Source organism: Elaeis guineensis, chromosome 5, assembly GCF_000442705.2.
Source record: "Elaeis guineensis isolate ETL-2024a chromosome 5, EG11, whole genome shotgun sequence".
Lineage (NCBI taxonomy): Eukaryota > Viridiplantae > Streptophyta > Magnoliopsida > Arecales > Arecaceae > Elaeis > Elaeis guineensis.
This window is the reverse complement of record NC_025997.2, coordinates 110,567,474-110,585,282: the sequence shown is the minus strand read 5'-3', so window position 1 is coordinate 110,585,282 and position 17,809 is coordinate 110,567,474. Positions and strand designations below refer to the sequence as shown.

The following is a 17,809-nucleotide window of genomic DNA, read 5'->3' as shown; positions in this document are numbered from 1 at the left end:
GTGGCCACCTCCTCAAAGATCTGATGGCCAACCTCCTCATCCTGAGAAGTCTCGAATTGATAGTACTCCTGCAATTAAAAGCAAGCATATATTAATAAATAGAATATAAATTTAAAAATTTAAATTGAATACCTTTGACTTACCAAGAATATCTCCTAGGCTGCATCATGAGCCCCTAACAGCCAATTAGAGAACTCATTCACTGACCTCGGGATCAATCATTGGATGATCCCGATAACTACATAGGACAGCCCAAACTCCCTAAACGTCCTACATTTCTCTATTACCACATCTCTTACAAGGGCAACGAGCCCTTAATTCCTTGATGTAAGAGTGCTGCATTCTCAGAAGCATAATCATAGAAGTATTCTACATCCTTCCTATATTCAGTAGAAACCATTCCGTCGACTACTCGTCGATCCATCCAACTACGATCCATGGCATACTACCTAAGGATTTTGCATATACAAATACAAGACAATTGATATACGATTATTTTATCATTTTGAATGGCTTATATAATTAGTGCATCCTACCATCAACTAATAGGTATAGAAGGTCCTATCCCATTCAGGAATTGCATTAATTATATAGGTCAATTACAATAATCAAACAATATACAATAGGAGCCGAAAGAATTTCAACAATATTTTTTCTTAGTTCTCTCCACACGATTTAAGATATGTGAGGAGAACTAAAGAAAAATATTATTCAAAATTTTTTTCAAACTCTTAACATACCGTTTGATTACTGTAACGACCTATAGAATTAATTATATTTCTCAAACTATCCATACTAGACAATCAATTGACCAATGTACATAATTTTTTATCCGTACAGAAATATATAAATGTACGAATGCTGTAGAATATGTACATTAATCAAAAGATGAAATTATGATTCTATACAACGCAATATTTTTAAAATTTTTAAATTAAGAGATTTCAAAGTATCGAGCAGCATTGTAAATGGGAAGGGTCGGGACGTGCGTCCTGTGTATACGGACTAGGGCCGCACAAGATGACTAGGCCGCATGCTCTATGCATTAGGAACTATCTTCCAAGATAGTCGGATCGTGAATCTCATGCTGATGGGCAGAGCTTAGGCAGCCACGGAGACGGCCCTGCCAACACCCTAGCAGGGCATCTAGGCAAATCCCATTATGGGGTTCCAAAGTGTCGAGCAGCATTACAAATGGGGAGGGCCAGGACAGGCATCCCGTATATGCAGACTTCGACCATAGGATAATCAGGCCATGTGACTCGCGCACCAGGGACTGTCGCCCAAGATAGTCGGATTGCACATCCTATGTTAATGGGCTGAGCTGAAGCATCTGTGGAGGCGGTACCCCCTTCCACCTTAATAGAGCATCTAGGCAAATCCCACCCTGGGGGTTCCAAAATATCGAGCAGCATTGCACATGGAGAGGGTTAAGATGTGCATCCCATGCATAAATTAAATTCAAACATCATTAATTTAAATAAATATTATAAATTTCAATTCAAATATGAAAAATTGAAAGAGAAGGGAATGACATGTGGCGATGATTCCACCATCACCACCTTCATCACTAATACTCACGAATAAGAAGAAGAGGATGGAATGAAGGACGGCAAGGGCACGAGGATGGTGGATCCGATGCATGGACAACAGATCCGATGTGGGGGATGGCGGATCCAGCATGGGGGATGGCGGATCCGGCATGGGGGTTGGCAGATCCGGCATGGGGGACAATGGGGATGGTGGGTCCGACGTAGGGGACGGCAGATCTGGCATAGAGATGGTGGATCTAGTGCGGTGATGATGGCATGAGGGCTAGGGTAAGGAGATGGGGGCTCCAATGGCGTGGCGGGGAGAGAACAAGGGAGGCGGGGGTGTAGGGATGTCGAATCTGGCATGGGGATGGCAGATTCGACGTCAGAACGACGGTGCGTGGATTGGGGCATGGGGATGGGGGCTCCGGTGGCATGACGGTGCAGCGGCGGAAGCAAGTGGATCTGAGGTGGGGGAAGAATGCGAGATGCGGGGGCGCAGCAAAAAAAATCGATTGAGAATGGGGGTATTTTAGGGTTCTATATCAGCGATGGCTAAAGCTGCATCGCTAATAACTAATTAATATTAAATAAATAAATATTTAAAATTTAAAAGTTATAGCGATGACTTGCCGTCACTAATAAATAAAAGTCCTATCGCTATTAGATGTTTCAACCCTTTAACGATGGATTTCTTCTCGATCATAATTTTTAGTCGATAAATATCCCTATTAGCGACACTGTTTTGCCGTTACTAATAACTATCACTACTAACCAATATTCTTGTAGTATCTCTTTCTCCCTTCCTCCTCCTCCTCCTCCAAGCCATCTATAAGCTATCCTCCTTCACCGTGGCTTCCTCATCCTCCTCCTCATCCTCTTCCTCCTCCAAGCCCACCATAAGCAAGAGGCATTTCTATCCATTGAGAAAAAAAGATAATATTATTTATTGATAAGTGAATATATTAGAATATATCGATAAATAGAAAGACTAATTTGATACTTTTTAAAGTATAAGGGATGTAAGTGAAATTGAGATAAAGTTGAAGAAACATTCTTATAATATTTTTTATATTTAATCTAATAGCCAAAACATCTAAACCCAAGCATAACTCTTTTAAGTCGAGGCAATCCAACTACTCAAGCTAACTGAGCTCATTGACAACCATAGTCATAGGGTTCAGGGTGGATAAGCACTTAAAAATAGGCCCCACATCCGTAGAGCCATCCTATAAGCATTTTGGGTTATGGGATACCACTCAAGGCTTAACTTAGGTAATCAGGTAGGTAATGTGGTCAATATTAAAAGAACAAAAAACAAACACTAAGAAAAATGATGCAGATAAGTGATTGAGATTTATCGCATTCTTTCTCCATGTCATCATCAAGACTTTTGCTGCCGCAGAATCCGGAGAGGTTTAGTGGATTAGAGTGCTTCGAATCATAACTACCGTATTACAATGAAGCAACCTTATATCAAGACCTACCCAAGATAGATTAATATAAATTAAATTATTTTAGATAAACATTTTCAGTCTAATTATAATAAAAATAGGTTTGGATTAAGGGATTTTCTGACACCACCCAAAACTGACCTGATAAAAATCCAACCAGCTGCCACCCTTAAATTAACCACTAAAATTTGTTCATTTGAAGGAAAGATTGGTGGCATCTCCCTTGACACGGATGGGAACCGCCCCTGGCTTGCAGCCACATTCATGCTGTTAAGGCTACCCGCTTGCCCAATTTTTTCTTCATTTTGTGTAGAAATTGAACATGACAGTGTGCTGGATAAGTTTGGCAGCTTCAATCTGCTGGTTAATCTGGTCGGAAAGAAACACAAGGGTATTTGAGAACAAAAAGAAGAGTTGGAGCTATTGGATAGCATTTAGCTGTTGGTCATGCAATACTTGAGATTTGCTTCTCAAAACACAACTTCAAAATTCTGACCTCTTTTTCGTAAACTGAGTTGGGTTTAAGCCTTCTCCAATATTCTTATAGTCTGCACACTTTTCTGATTTTCTAAGTAACTTGCTTTTAACATTCTTTCATTTCAATTAATGAAAGCAATTAGTCATGTGCCTAATCTTAATGAAAGCAATAAGTAATACACCTCAGATTCGATCCAACCGACGTGGCACACTTGACCAATTGAAGTTTGACATAAATCAGCTATAAGATCCTCACCTCGGCCAACTTGTTCTTGCCACATGACCACTTCGAGAGCACGCAGAGACATTTGAATCTCCCCATACTCAATGACAACTGATCTATAATGATAGAATAGCCTCTATAACTGGTAAACATACAAGCGATTATCCTCAGCAAACTTCCTCGCACTTCCTAATTGAGACAGGCTCCAACCCATGCCTATATAAACCACTTCCTAAGGGTCCTCCAAATTTAGTCTAATGAAATCGAATCAAGTCCAAAAGAAGTCCTACTGAGTCTTTGAAAATATTCAAGTCTCTGAGTCTAACTCGTGAGCCCAGGGGACAAGTATCAGTAGAGGTCCATGGAGAGTTGCATAGTTCAGGTTGAGAAAAGTCTCAAAGGGGCATACTCACTTGAACTTATAGAGTTCTCTCTCTCTCCTTGCCTTCTTCTATTTAGAACCTCCTCTGTTCCATCGAGATAGACTAATTTAGGCATCGAAGGTCCCCTATCGGGAAACCCTCGATAAAAGGACTTTTTTGATTTGTGATATTTCTGGGTGCTCTTGGATGTTCTAGTCCTCTCCAATTGCATTGAGATCTCTGGCCAACTTTCTAGATCCCTAAATTACCACCTTAGCTCTCCATCTCCCTAATCAGCTCTCCGACTTACTATCTAGATCATCGGCCTCAACCAGATCGATCCTCAGGAATAATAAATTGGTGCTAAAAAGAGGGTCTAGATTTCATAACCAAAGATTCTGCTCAACTACACATCACTATATGAGATCCAAGAAGGCACAAGTGGCACCCTTTCTTGTTCACATTGATGTGTCGGTAGAGTCCAATGGCTCTTTCCAAAGCCCTTAGCAGGCTTTGCTCCCTTTAGAGGTGTAGGTGGCTTTGATGGTAACCACCAAGCAGTTCTATTTCCTCCTACACCAAGTCCTAGCATTAATCATTATGATACAGGATGTGCAATAGCAGTAGTAGTAGTTGGAGACTTATGCACTGGTAATCAATTAGCCCCGGACCATCCAATCTTCCTCCTCCATAGAGCTTGGAGTAGAGTCATCACTCTTACTCTCTCAATCTAGAGGAAGCTACTTGTGGGCACTGATCTTCTCATCGAAGCACAGAGTGAGCCTCCCACCATCGTCGTCCTCATCCACCAAGCCCGATGAAGGCACCTTATAGTCCACACTCTTGTCCACAGAGCTCTAGGTGAGGTAAGGGGTACTCACCCTCTACTCTTTCTTTTCTTCTTCTCCATCCTCCTTGCAGGACTTGACTATTGGTAGATCTCCCTCCTGCAGATCCAAAGAGGCTTTCGTAAGGGATGACGACCTCAACTAGAAGCTACAAAAGGTGGACCAATACCTCAACGTGCCAAGGTAACATCAATCGGCCTTAGGGAATGATCCAAAGTTCTCCATCCGACCTCCATTCTTGATGAGGATCATGAAGAAGCCCATTCCTCCTCGATTTAAGATGCCACACCTCAAAACCTATGACAGCACCATCGAACTCTATGATCATTTGGAGCGCTACAAAGCTCTCATAATGCTCCATCGGGCCACTAACTTGGTCACATATAAGACCTTCCTTGCCACTCTTCGAAAGGCCACTTGAACATGGTATGCCAGGCTATAACCAGACTCATACACTTCTTTGAGGAGTTCGACTGACTTTTCACTTCTCAGTTCAAGTGCAGTATGAAGTAGAGAAGGATATCCAATACCCTCTTCTTGTCAAGCAGAGCGATGATCAATTCCTTCAAGGTTACATCAGCCTCTTCGGTGCAGTGATACTAAAGATCCATAACTTGAACGTCTTGGTCATGATGTCAGTCTTGCAAAAGGGGCTAATTAAAGCCATGCAACTTCTTCTTCTCATGGGAGAAAAGGTCCCCTAAGGACTATATTGAGCTCCTAGCTCAAGCAAATAAATACGTCAATGCTAAGGAGGTAATGATGGAAAAGTGCAAGGAGAATGCTAGGAATAAGGAGACGTATAAAATCCAGTAATCTAGGAGTCCTTGGAGGTTCGAGAGATACACATCTCTTAATATATCTCAAGGATAAATTCTGATGGAGATCAAGAATTGGGAGATCATCAAGTGGTCAAGGAAGATGAAGCCAAATGCTGGTAAAGACATGAAAAAATACTAAATGTTCCACTGTGATTACACGCATGATATGAGGACTACTGCCAGCTAAAGAGGAAGATTTAAACTCTCATTAAGCAAGGCTTTCTGGGTGCTTACATCCATCATCCATAGGTCAAAAATGCCCCTTGTCGGGAGCAACCTACCTCCAACCTCTTGCTCGACAATCGATCTACTGCTAAAATCATCAACATAATTGCAAGTAGAAGCCGATGTTGGATGAGGAAGACATATGCCTATGTAACCCAGATCAGGAGCCCAAATGGTCTTTTTGGTTGCTTAAATTATAGTTTTTATTTGTATTTATATCACATTTAGAAATCAAATTTTAAATTCATAATTCTTTTAATAGTATTATAGTTTATATGACCAAATTTATCATAACTCAAATTAGAAGATATAGGATTGTAAACAAGAGAACTTACTTCATTGCTTTCAACTATTGTGGCATTAAATTTGAATAAATCATTGGACACATAACTCCTTCTAATAAAAATTCTTTTTTTTTTTTACAACAACTTTATTTCATTCGAAGATAATTTTATAGCCATCCCTAAAGAACCATTGATGAGATTATTTCTAACCTCTAGTGAGTAAGTGTCACACCTCGAACAAATCATCTGGGTTGACCATGTGGTATGGCCACATGTTCCTTATATGGTAAGATCCTAAAGAATATGCAAAACCTTAAAATTTGTTATAACATCAATATCTAGGAACAATAATAATCTCAATTCATTATAACTAACAAAAACTTATACAATTATAAATTCAATCATCCAACTAATATCAATAATACTCTATCTATTCATCCTTTTATCCACGAACCCAAACTACAGCCAAGTGTTGAGCATCTTACAACTCTAAAGCGAAAAGTGAAGAAGGTGTGTGAGCTTCATAGCCTAGTAAGAATCTCCCATATGTGCACAATGAATACAAAAAAATCTTTTAGTAAATATATAGCTGATAGGAAAATACTAAGATTTATATATCAAAAATCAGGTAAGTGAATAATGATTAATAGATCCAGTGTATATATATATATTTATAAGAAACTTATATATATACATCAAGTTTTACCCATATAGCAGTTTAATTGCATACCTATCACCATATCATTCTAGCACTAGACTAGTCTCATCCACGCTCTAGCCTATCGCAGGCCAAAACAAATCCATAATTCTTCTATTGGTTGGCAACCGCATCTCAACCAATAGTTGACATCATATTTACCACATTTCTCATGTACCAACTAGTCCAGATATCTCTCATTTGGCTAATTTTAAAATTATGTGAAAGTCAATTAAACACAATGTATCATATTGGTTTGATTTCAGTATTGGCCAAGTCACATCATGCTCCAGCTCGTGGTAGGCCAAATACAATGATGCACCTTAGTCTAAGGCTAATCCAGCATATATACCATATTTCTTATATAACTAATCAATCCAAATGCCACCAATGACCCATCAATTATGTTAAAGTCATGATTTGATTTTCGGTATTAGATTAGTCACGATCATGCTCCAACTCATTATAGGTTGAATATAATATTGCACTCTTATTTTAGGCTAATCGAGTATATATACCATATTTCTTGCATGGCCAACTAGTTTAGATACCCCCATACCCCATCAATTATGTTAAAGCCATCTTTTTTTCTTATTTTATATGATTTTTATAATCGAGCATCAATTAACAAATTTCATGCAACGCAAGACCCAGCAACTTCATATTGTATGCAATATCAATTCATCAACGCATAATATATAAACCAGTATTTATAAAACATACAACAATCATACAGGTACATCTATATATAATATTTTTCATAATCATGTAGATAATTATGTTGAAGAATATTTACCTTTACTAATGACAAACTCAAGTACAACAGACATCGACTTACTTCTTGATCTACGAATCCTAAGGGCAAAATGCTCGGCTCAATATCATTTTGTGCAAATAGTTGCTCCTCTATATAATTAAGTCCAAACATATAAATCATAGATGATGATCATGGACTAAGGAAAAATTATCATAGATAGCTATAACAAAATAGGTCTAAGACCCTCCCCGGGTCAAAAAAAATTTAGCTGGATGTCTGGATCCTCCACTAATCCATAAGCAACAAGAAAGAGAAAAAAGAGAATGCAGAGAGAGTAAGAGCAGCACAAATAGAGAGAGCAAGAAAGAGAAAGAGAGAAGCAAGAGAGAAACCAATGGTGGTCTATTCTCAAAATAGAAGAATGAGGAGAGCCTTAGGATTGCCACACCTGTGGTGATGGTCGATTGGCCAAAAGGAAAAAAAAGAAAAGAAAAATAGGGACATGAACATACATCCAAATCCAGCAATCTCTAGCACTAGTCAAATTGATGAAGCCATCAACGAGGGCCATAGAGGGGAGATCGGGGTGGATTATCTCACTTCTGGTGATGAATCATTGTGAATCGGTGAGCAGACTCCATGGAAGATCAAGGATAACTCGAGGGCTTTCGCCGATGGTGGATCAAGGATGTGGAGTGATCTCTTAGAAGGAGAGGCAAGGAGGATTTATAGATCAAATCTTAGGGCTTCATCGGAGTTCAGGATGCCTAGGTGTCCAATTTTCTAATTAAATCAAGGAAGAGGAAGAGTTCTGAGAGCCATCAGAACTCTTCCTCCCCATCACATGCTTGGTGCACGCGAGCAGCCCAAAAGACACATTCAGATCAACTCAAAAAAAAAAACCCAAGTTCCAAGCCAATCAAGTGGACTGGGCCCGGTCCCTTTGGGTCCGATATTACAAGAAGAGTCATTGGACAGATTTATCTAGCCATGCGTTGACAAATTAGCTTCCTTGCCCCAACCAGAGCCACCCGGTAATCAAACAGTAGGGGTACCTTCCATGCAACTTTTATCCGAAAGAACAGCAACCTTTTGGATGACTAACTACACTATATGACAGTATACGCTGATTCAATGACTCACTAAAGCAGATAACATCTGCAGAAAGTAGAGGGAAAAAATGTAGCGTATGCATTTATTATTCCACCCACACGACCAGACCAGTCTGCCCCATCTTTATTTTACGTGATCCGCCTCATAGAAATACTCGACAAATGGGAAAACAGAGCAAAATGAAAAACTTCCATCAGCTCTCAAGGAAATGAATGACAAGATTAGTATTATGTTACATCCTCAAGACATAAAATTTATTTCTCAGCATTCATTATGCTGGTAAATCATTTGTCTGAGAAGAATCTAAGTGGAGTTTACCAAACAACCATGCCAAACCAAAAAATCTGTCGCCTGTGGGTGTGAATCATACCCCACAATCAAGAACAATGAAATCCAATCTAACAATGGCGACTGGTAGAAATACATTAATATAGCTTGTTTTATTCGCCACAATCAACAGCATGTGTCACCAGAATACTTGATCTTATCCACAATTTGGAGCTCCTACATGGATCCCACCTTATAAGCATTAATTTTCTCATCCAGAAAACAATGCAATGGCTAAGCTCACTGCAGTGGAAAGATTGTAAAACCCAAAAAGTCTGAAGGCCCAGAATCCAGGCACCCAAATTCACCTTGGTTATCATTCTGCCCTTGTCCTTGTCCTTGTCCTAGCAATGGAAAACATCGTGATACTGTACTCGATCAATCTTTTGATCACTTGGATGAGGCAAAAATAAGACAGCTCATCTAAAAAAGATGTTGGAAAATCTTGGACTGGATACCAAATTACATAAGAAGCTAAAAATCAATTTCACTAATTATCTAATGACTTGACGACCTTAAGAGATGCAAATCATTTAGCAGATTTATATAGCCTCGCTTTGGTCAAGCTTCCCTGCAATTCACTTTTCCCCTTTTGGGTTGCAATTCATTTTTCCCTTTTGGCAAGAGGAATTACAAGCAAAAAACATAAAAAACAAGCAAAACTACAGCCAAAGGCATCTGCAATAATAAAATACTAGAGATACTTTCTGTTGCCGCAGGCCTCCAACCTGAAGCATGCAAGTGTGGTCGGTCTTCCTCTGACTAGAGGGTCAGCCTTGATTCGAGGACTGGAACATCTTGAGGAACTTGAAAAGGAAATCTACTCTCATCGAAGATTCTTCAGTAGGGGACTCTCCGATAGTTAAGACAGCCAGAGCTTAAAAATAGTAGAAAAAAAAATATATAGTGGGGGTAGCTATGCATGATCCCCAAATTCGGTAACGGAAGTGGAGAATCAGTACTTACGATTACATAGATCATGGATAGTGGGTTACGGGTGTTAATTACATGACATTAACTCACATGCCTATGATTAAAATAAACTGCACAAAATTTTAGAAGATTTCTTCGAATTTATCTTTCCTTCTTTAATGGTCTAATTGTTTAGAGCCTCAGTTCTTGTCATTGGGATCGGTATGCTTCAAATCTAGGGGTCGGATAAGTAACCGATGATGCAGAATTATTTCAACTTAGTTCTTTGGTCTTCTCTTTCTGATACCTGAGGGAGTCTTTTGTCTTTCTTTCGAGTCATTACTAAGGTACCCGAGGTGATTGTTCAGTCATAACCCAATAAAGAACACATCGGGTCAAATAGTAGATTCTCCATATAACACTTCCCCTCACTTTTGAGTCTGAAGGATTTTACTGCTCCAAGCAGAGGAAATAATTAACTTCAAGGCTTGACCTCGGCTTCCAATCCGATCTTCAAATGAAAGCATCTAATCCATAGTATTTGATGGAGAGAATTTTGAAGCTTAACCAATGTGCCACTTCCAAAATTCTGCCACAATTATAAGGTATGGGTGGCTTGAAGTGCTATAATGTAATAATTTGAAAAAGAGATCTGCCAATTACTTTCAGGCCTATGGTGGCCAGTCACGTGCTGATCATTTGTAGGCCCCACACTATTCCTCACGGATCGGCCTACATGGCTAAATTTGGGAGAGATGCGATGAAGAGTCACATAGTCTGATACCTATGATGCATGCCACATGGTGAAATCTGATGGTGTAGAGCTTCAATTTGGATCATTGATAAGTAGTATATAAATAAGCCTCTTCTGCTTTTCTTTCTCTCTATTTGCCAAATCACATTTCTATCATTTTTTGTTGTTGCAGCTATTGGAAGAAGGTTCACTGACCACCGTCATCTTCTTCAGCACCAACAGCTTTTGGATCTTCAAAGCCCCATTTCCTGTTGGTCCCTCATCTTGCTTATTTTTTCCTTATTTTCCATTCTTTGTTCAGTTTTTGGGCTTGGCTCCCCTTTTTTCACCTTCTTAGTTTCATTTGTGCATTCTTCTTCTTCTCTTCCATGGCTTCTGATGGTGAGGAAGTCAGGGATGAAAGCCATCATGGTGATCGAAGTCTCGACTGCCACCTCTGCTAGTTGGGTCCAAGGATATTCCTCGGACCACCATTGAAGCTGGCTCCTCGTTTGGGCATTGGTCTTCTGAACCTCAAGGCTCAGATAGTGTCATGTATGGATTCGGAGACTTATGGGGATCGAGTAATAAGGAGTCAAGAATTATTAAGGATGATCTAAGTAGATTTTGGACTTAGTATTCTATTCCTTCATTTTTTCTAACTGATGGTTCTAGCTCTGGAGAATTGAGTTACCAATGCTCTGAAGGGGTGAGTCATCTTATATGAGAAGTCTCTTCAAGCTGATCTTCACCTTTCTTTTCACCCCTTTGCTAGTAACATTTTAGACTATTATAGGATTCTTCTACTTAGATCACTCCAAACTCTACTTAGGTGATCATAATTTTTATCATTCTATATAGTTGGCTCGGTATCCCTTTGAGGTGCTCACTCTTTAGAGTGATGTTCACCTTAAAGAAACATCCCACAAAAAATGATGGTGGTATTTTTCTCCTTAGAGTGGGTGTAAGTTCATCAAGGGACTTTCTTCTTCTTTTCATGGCTAAAAAAGCTATTTTTTTTTTATTTTTTTGGATTTGCCTTGGGGCTTTAACTAGATCTGAGATGATCCTCCATTTTTTTTTATCAAGGATAAGTCGATCTTTTCTGAGGATGATGAGGATTATCATATTCTGCTCGATGTCGAAGTACTGGACTTGAACTAGTGACCAAGCAGACTATTTATGATGTCGGCATTTGTCTGGCTCTACTTTGGGGTACAGTCAATTTCTTTTTAACCTAGAAAATCTTGTTTTCTTATTGGATTTTTTACTAACCATCTTTCCTTGATTTTGTAGCGATGAGGCCGATTTTTGAATCAATCAAGTTGGCTATGAAGAAGAAGTCAGGCTCCTCAATGGTAGGGATGGCAAGGGGTCAGGTCGATCGATATCCGTACCCACACCATCAGTAAAAAATTTATCTCCGCACCCACCCCATACCCATCTGGGGTCGAGTCGAGTCGGATCGAGCTTAAAAAATGGATCGGATCAAGTCGGATCGAACATACCTGAAATTCTTATATAATTTTTTAAAAAAAATTGTGTAATAGAGAAGAGCCTTATAAATTAAAATTTTGTAACTAAAGAAGAATCTTTTCAATCAAAAATCTCCAACCTTACAAAATATCATGCTTCTACCAAGATTAAGCTCTCAAAACCTCAAGGAACCAACTCATACCACCACAACTCGGATAGAATCTCATATATTTGAGGAAAAAAATCCAATCGAAACTTTGGACACCTCTCTAATCTCTCTCAAGTGCTCTCCTTTCCCACAGATCTCTGAAAAACATAATGAAAAAAAAGAAAAAGAAGCAAAAAGAAAAAAAAAAAAAAAGACAATCTATGTAGGAAAAGAATTTACCTCTCAATTTTTTGCTTTTCCTTTGTTTTCTTTGATTTTTCCTTTGTTTTCTCTTAGTTTTTCTTCTATTTTTTCCATCCTCAAGAGTCCCAATTGGATGGGAGGCTTGGAGTGGCCAAATATGAAAACTTAGAGGAAGCGGAGCGGTCGAATATGGGAAACTTAGATAGCTAGGGTTTTGTGTTGGGTATTTTGGGGGGGGGTGTGTGTGTGTATTGGATCGGGTTCGGAGTGAGGCATACTATTACCCATACCTGTCTTGAATTTTAATCAGAACAGATAAAAACCATTCCATTCGGATCGGATCAGATCAGATCGAATATCTGACGGGTCAGACCAAATTGCCACCCATACTCTGGCGGAAAGTCCTCATCAAAGAAGTTGAAGTAGTCTTAGCCGACTACTCCTCTGGTCCCCATGCCATCAATAGGGATGTTGAGCATGGATCTTTTGGAGAAGGACGACAAGCTCGTCGCCCCCATGCCGTTAAGGTCAGCTCCTCCGGTGACTTCGGAGTCGGTCAAGCTCCGACTCCTCCACCTATTAGGCAAGCTCCTTCCCCATATCATCTGACGTCATCGCTTCTTTCTTCGGTGGCACCAACTCCATTTGCAAGATTTGAGGTGGGTCCCTCCTCACCTAGACTAAGGAAAAGTTTATTACCTTAGCAAAGAGAATATGGAGCAGCAACTCTACTCTTCATCATCATCAGCTTGCCTAGGAGCTAATGAAAATGGTGCTATTTTTGTCCAACTGGTCGGAAAAGAAACCTCATCCTTTGGATGAGGCCGTGGGTGCCTCCTACACTAGTCTCCATGGGGTAAGCTTTATCGTTTGTTCAAATTTCTATCCATTGCTCAATTGAAGTCTCTAACTTGTCTCCTTTTGGCCCAATTGTCACATGACATTACTGTCCTCAATGAGGACCTCATCGGGTTCAACCGAGTGAAGCTCTCACTTGAAGAGAAAATTTGGACCTCCGAGGCCCAAGCAAAGGCTGCCAAAGAGGTGAGGAAGGCGATTGAGGTCCTTGTCTCGAGCCAAGTCTAAGATTTTAGTAGGTTGAGAAAGAACCAAAGCCATAGAAGGATTCATCTCTGTGGAGTGTGGGGCTGCCAAGATGCATCGGCAAAAAGTGGCTGAACTCGAGGATGCACTAAAGCTCGAGGAGGCAATGATCAAGGCTCCCGAGGAAAAGGAAAAGCTGATCAAGATCTGGGTCGAGTTAAAAAAGTCAAAGGTAGTTGCCGAGGCTAGACTCAAGGCCATCAAGGAGTTCAAAGCCTCTATAGATTTTGAGGTTGAGGTCACCGAAGGCTCCTCGATAGCTTATGAGTATGGATTCGAGGCTTACAAGGCATGGGTCACTCAACTGTTCTCAAGAATTGATATTAGTCATCTCGATCCTGAAGCCAACAATGATGGGGCTAAGGAGGATCAGACCATGTTGCCTACCCCAGCTATCGGGCTTCAGCATGTAAGCCTGTCATTGAGGTTATCATCGAACTTGCAACTAAGGACGCTGCTGAGCCCGCAATCAAGGATGATCCCTAAATTTTTTACTTTTTATTTTTCCTTTGTTTCTTGTAATGAATTTCTTCAAGTAATGAAATGAATTTTTCTTCATCATATTCTGATGTGTTTACTTCTCTGCTTACTTAAATCTTTTGGATCATGTAACTATCTGACCAAAATTTGCCAACTCAATCAACCAATTGAGCTGGACTCAAAGTAAAGATCATTGGCTCAGATAAGTATCTGAAGTCATATCATCTAAAGTTGATTTGAAGTCGATTCTTGACGATAAATTTTATCAAGTCAATAGTGTTTCCTACACAACCAAATATGGTGTGGTCGAAAAAATTTTGATAAAGAATTTTGTAGAGATCCTAACTTGGATCAGGATATCTTTCTATAATTAATACTTTATCGATCAGTCATTTGGAGGTCTTGGCCATAGCCAGAATATCTCCATGAGATCTATGCCTTCTGACCTAGTCATCAAGGTCCACACCAAAGTCTGAATATCCCAAGTCAGATTTTATCTGACTATCTTTCCCTGAGGATCGAGGCTTGCCTCGATTGTCTCAAGTTTATGCTTTAGATGTCCTCAGTTGTTCCCAATGCTTTCACTAATGGTTAGCTACGGTTGACTTTAATTGACTTATCAGTTAGTCGCTTTTACAAAAGATCTATATAGAAACTTGAAGAAGACAACTTTATTGATTTAGAAATGGATACACAACTTAGTGAAAGTACATTCTTAGATTCTTGGCATTCTACATTCGAGGAATGGGGATACCCATCGAGGCCTTCAATTTTATAAGCCCTTGGTCAGATGACTTCAGTTATTTTGTAGGGCCCTTCCTAGTTCAGGGCTAGCTTGTCTTGTTCCACAGATTTAGACACCTCGGCTCAATAGAGGATAAGGTTATCAGATCAGAATATCTTTGATTTGACTCATGCATTGTAGTAGTGAGCTATCCATTTCTGATACGAAACCATCCTAATTCGAGCTTGTTCCCTTGTTTCTTCTAACAGATCTCAGCTTGTCCAAAGTCGATCTGAGTTCTCTTGCTCATTATAGTACTCCACCCTAATTGTTGCATTTCGATCTCGACAGGAATGACTGCTTGAGCACCAAAGACGAGGTTAAAAGATGTTTCACTAGTAGGTATCCGAGGTGTCATCTGATAGGTCCATAGTATGCAACAAAGTTCTTCAGTCCAAAGCCCTTCAGCTTGATCAAGCCTCAACTTTAAACTTTGCAAGATCATGTGACTGATTATCTTGACTTCTCTATTAGACTATGGGTGGCCAATCAAAGTGAGCCTATGATCGATATGAAGCTTCAAGCAAAACTCCCTAAACTTTGGATTATCGAATGGTTACAGTCATGAATTTTTTGACTTTTTCCTCAACTTCCCGTTACCACTCCAGAGTGAAACTCCTCTTTTCCATCGAACTGAGTGATGATTGGGGTCCATATTCAACCAATGAACAATGATGTCAAAAAGTATATCTGGCATGTCAGATGATGTCTGGGTCAAGATATTCTCATTGGCCCATAGAAACACCATTAGTTGATCTCAGAAGTCCAGCATAGCTGCACCCCGATCTAAATAGTTCTGCTCGAATCATTTTCAAATGGGATTGTGATAAGTTGTTCGGTGAGTTTCCCTCGGACTTCCTTTGATTCCTCCCTATGGTCTTCAATTGGCAAGGTCTCCATTGGTCATTTTCTCTTTATGGTTACCAAGAAGCATTTCGAGTGAGCATTTAATCTACTTAGACTTCTTCGTGAAGCGAAAATTTAGTGCAGGGGCAAAATGGTAATTTTAAAACTTTTCAAAATTACTATTTTACAGTGGAATTATTAATTAATCTCATTAATTAATACTAATTAATCCTACACTAGGATCTAAATATGATACAGCGGTATGCATTTAAATTTGAAATTCAAATTTGAATCAGTAAACTTTTTACAGCACTGTGTTCAGAACATATCACCTTTTGCGGGTAGTCGATCACCGCAATCTGATCACCGTCGGAGGGCTCTGATCTCCACATCACAGCCACACAAATATCTGGCTTCTGCAGATCGTCCACACGAAGCTCTCATCTGATCAGCTCTTCACGAATGCTAGTTCGTGATTTCACCCTTTCTATGGTAGATGTTGATCGAACTCCTTCGATCGATGTGTGCCGACTTCTTGGATGCTCCGGATCATTTACACAGTTGCTTGAGAGGCTGATGGATCTCTCCCTGAAATTTGGTAGACTCATGACACTCGTGGCACACCAATCTCACTTCCCGAATCTTAGGTAGAAACCCTAGGATACACACCAAAAACTCTGCGCCCAATTTTCTCTCTTTTCTTTCTTTTTCTCTCAGAAGGTTTTGGACCTTCACCTCACACACAAGCCTTCCTCACGCCCCAAAGTTTCTCTCCTAAAATTTTTTACGCACGTCCCACCTTTCTCCTCTTTTTAAAACAACGTCGAACGTGTCTTATCCGCGTGAGAGGATAAAGATAAGTGGTTGCACATTTGAATTCAAATCAAATTTGAATTCAAACGAAAACCAACTTATCCCTATCCTTTTGGGCGTGAGAAGAGAAGGGGCGTGGCTCTTTGTGCATGGAAAATATTTCATGAGAAACCTTTTCTCGTGTAAGTAATGTGGCGCACAAAATGGATAAGGATGAAGGGGCAAGTGATAAGTTATCCATTCAAATTCAAACATGCTTTGAATTTGAATGGCTAACTAATTATTTTATCCATCCATATGACGCACAAATGAGGGCGTGGGGAAGGGTTTTGCATGAGAAAAATTTTACGAGAAGTTTCTTCTCGTGAATTCAAATGGGTGCAAGGAAGTTGGGTGTCGCAGGAAATTTAAAACAAGATGGTTTGATTCAAATTGAGCCAACCTAGTTTAAAATAGGTTAAGCACAATTAGACCAGATTAAACCCAACATAATTAGACTTAATTAGGCTCAATAAAATTCTAATCAAATCAGGAATTAACTAAACCTAACCCCTGATCAAATCAGGGACTAAACCACCTTAGCGATTAGGTCAACATTTAACCTAATCGGGTCAATCCAAACTGAATCCAATTCAATTAGACTTGATCCAAAAATAATTACTCAATCAAATTGAGTTAATTAGTGATCAAATCATTAATTAAACCTCTCATAAATATTGAGTCCAAATCCGATGGGCAATTAGGCATCAGAGACCATCGATATGAAACCCTGATCAAAGAGTTCAAATTTCAAATTCAAAATTTAAAATTCAAAATTTTGACCCCGGTACCCAAAATGTGTGGAACTCATGATCAGAGAATCCTAATTCTCAATCATAGAGTCCCAGACACATAAGACTCATAATCAACCATCAGATCAGAAAGAAACCTCTAATGTGTGTGACCCCGCAGGTTCGAACCTAAGCCGGTAGCACAGGAACCAATTCCTGTACTAATCGAAGTGACCATCTAGCAATGGTACCTGACGATCGGATAGGTCGAATAATCACAATCACAACATTCAGAACCTACGTGAATATGGTTACCGTATAATTCATCCCTTTTGATCCCTGTGTTTAGGATGACTCAGGGTTAAACTGTCAACCCTGATGATATCATCCGAATCGTGCTCAACTCAATTAGTCCTGTG

The 17,809-nt window shown here is 39.7% G+C and overlaps 1 non-coding gene across 1 annotated transcript; it reads left to right on the top strand.

Moving 5' to 3' along the window:
- Positions 1-3,174: 3,174 nt before the first annotated feature.
- On the top strand, positions 3,175-3,284 carry LOC114913058 (U6atac minor spliceosomal RNA). Its single transcript, XR_003799084.1, has one exon. It is a non-coding gene; the product is annotated as a U6atac minor spliceosomal RNA (small nuclear RNA).
- The last annotated feature ends 14,525 nt before the right edge of the window (positions 3,285-17,809 follow it).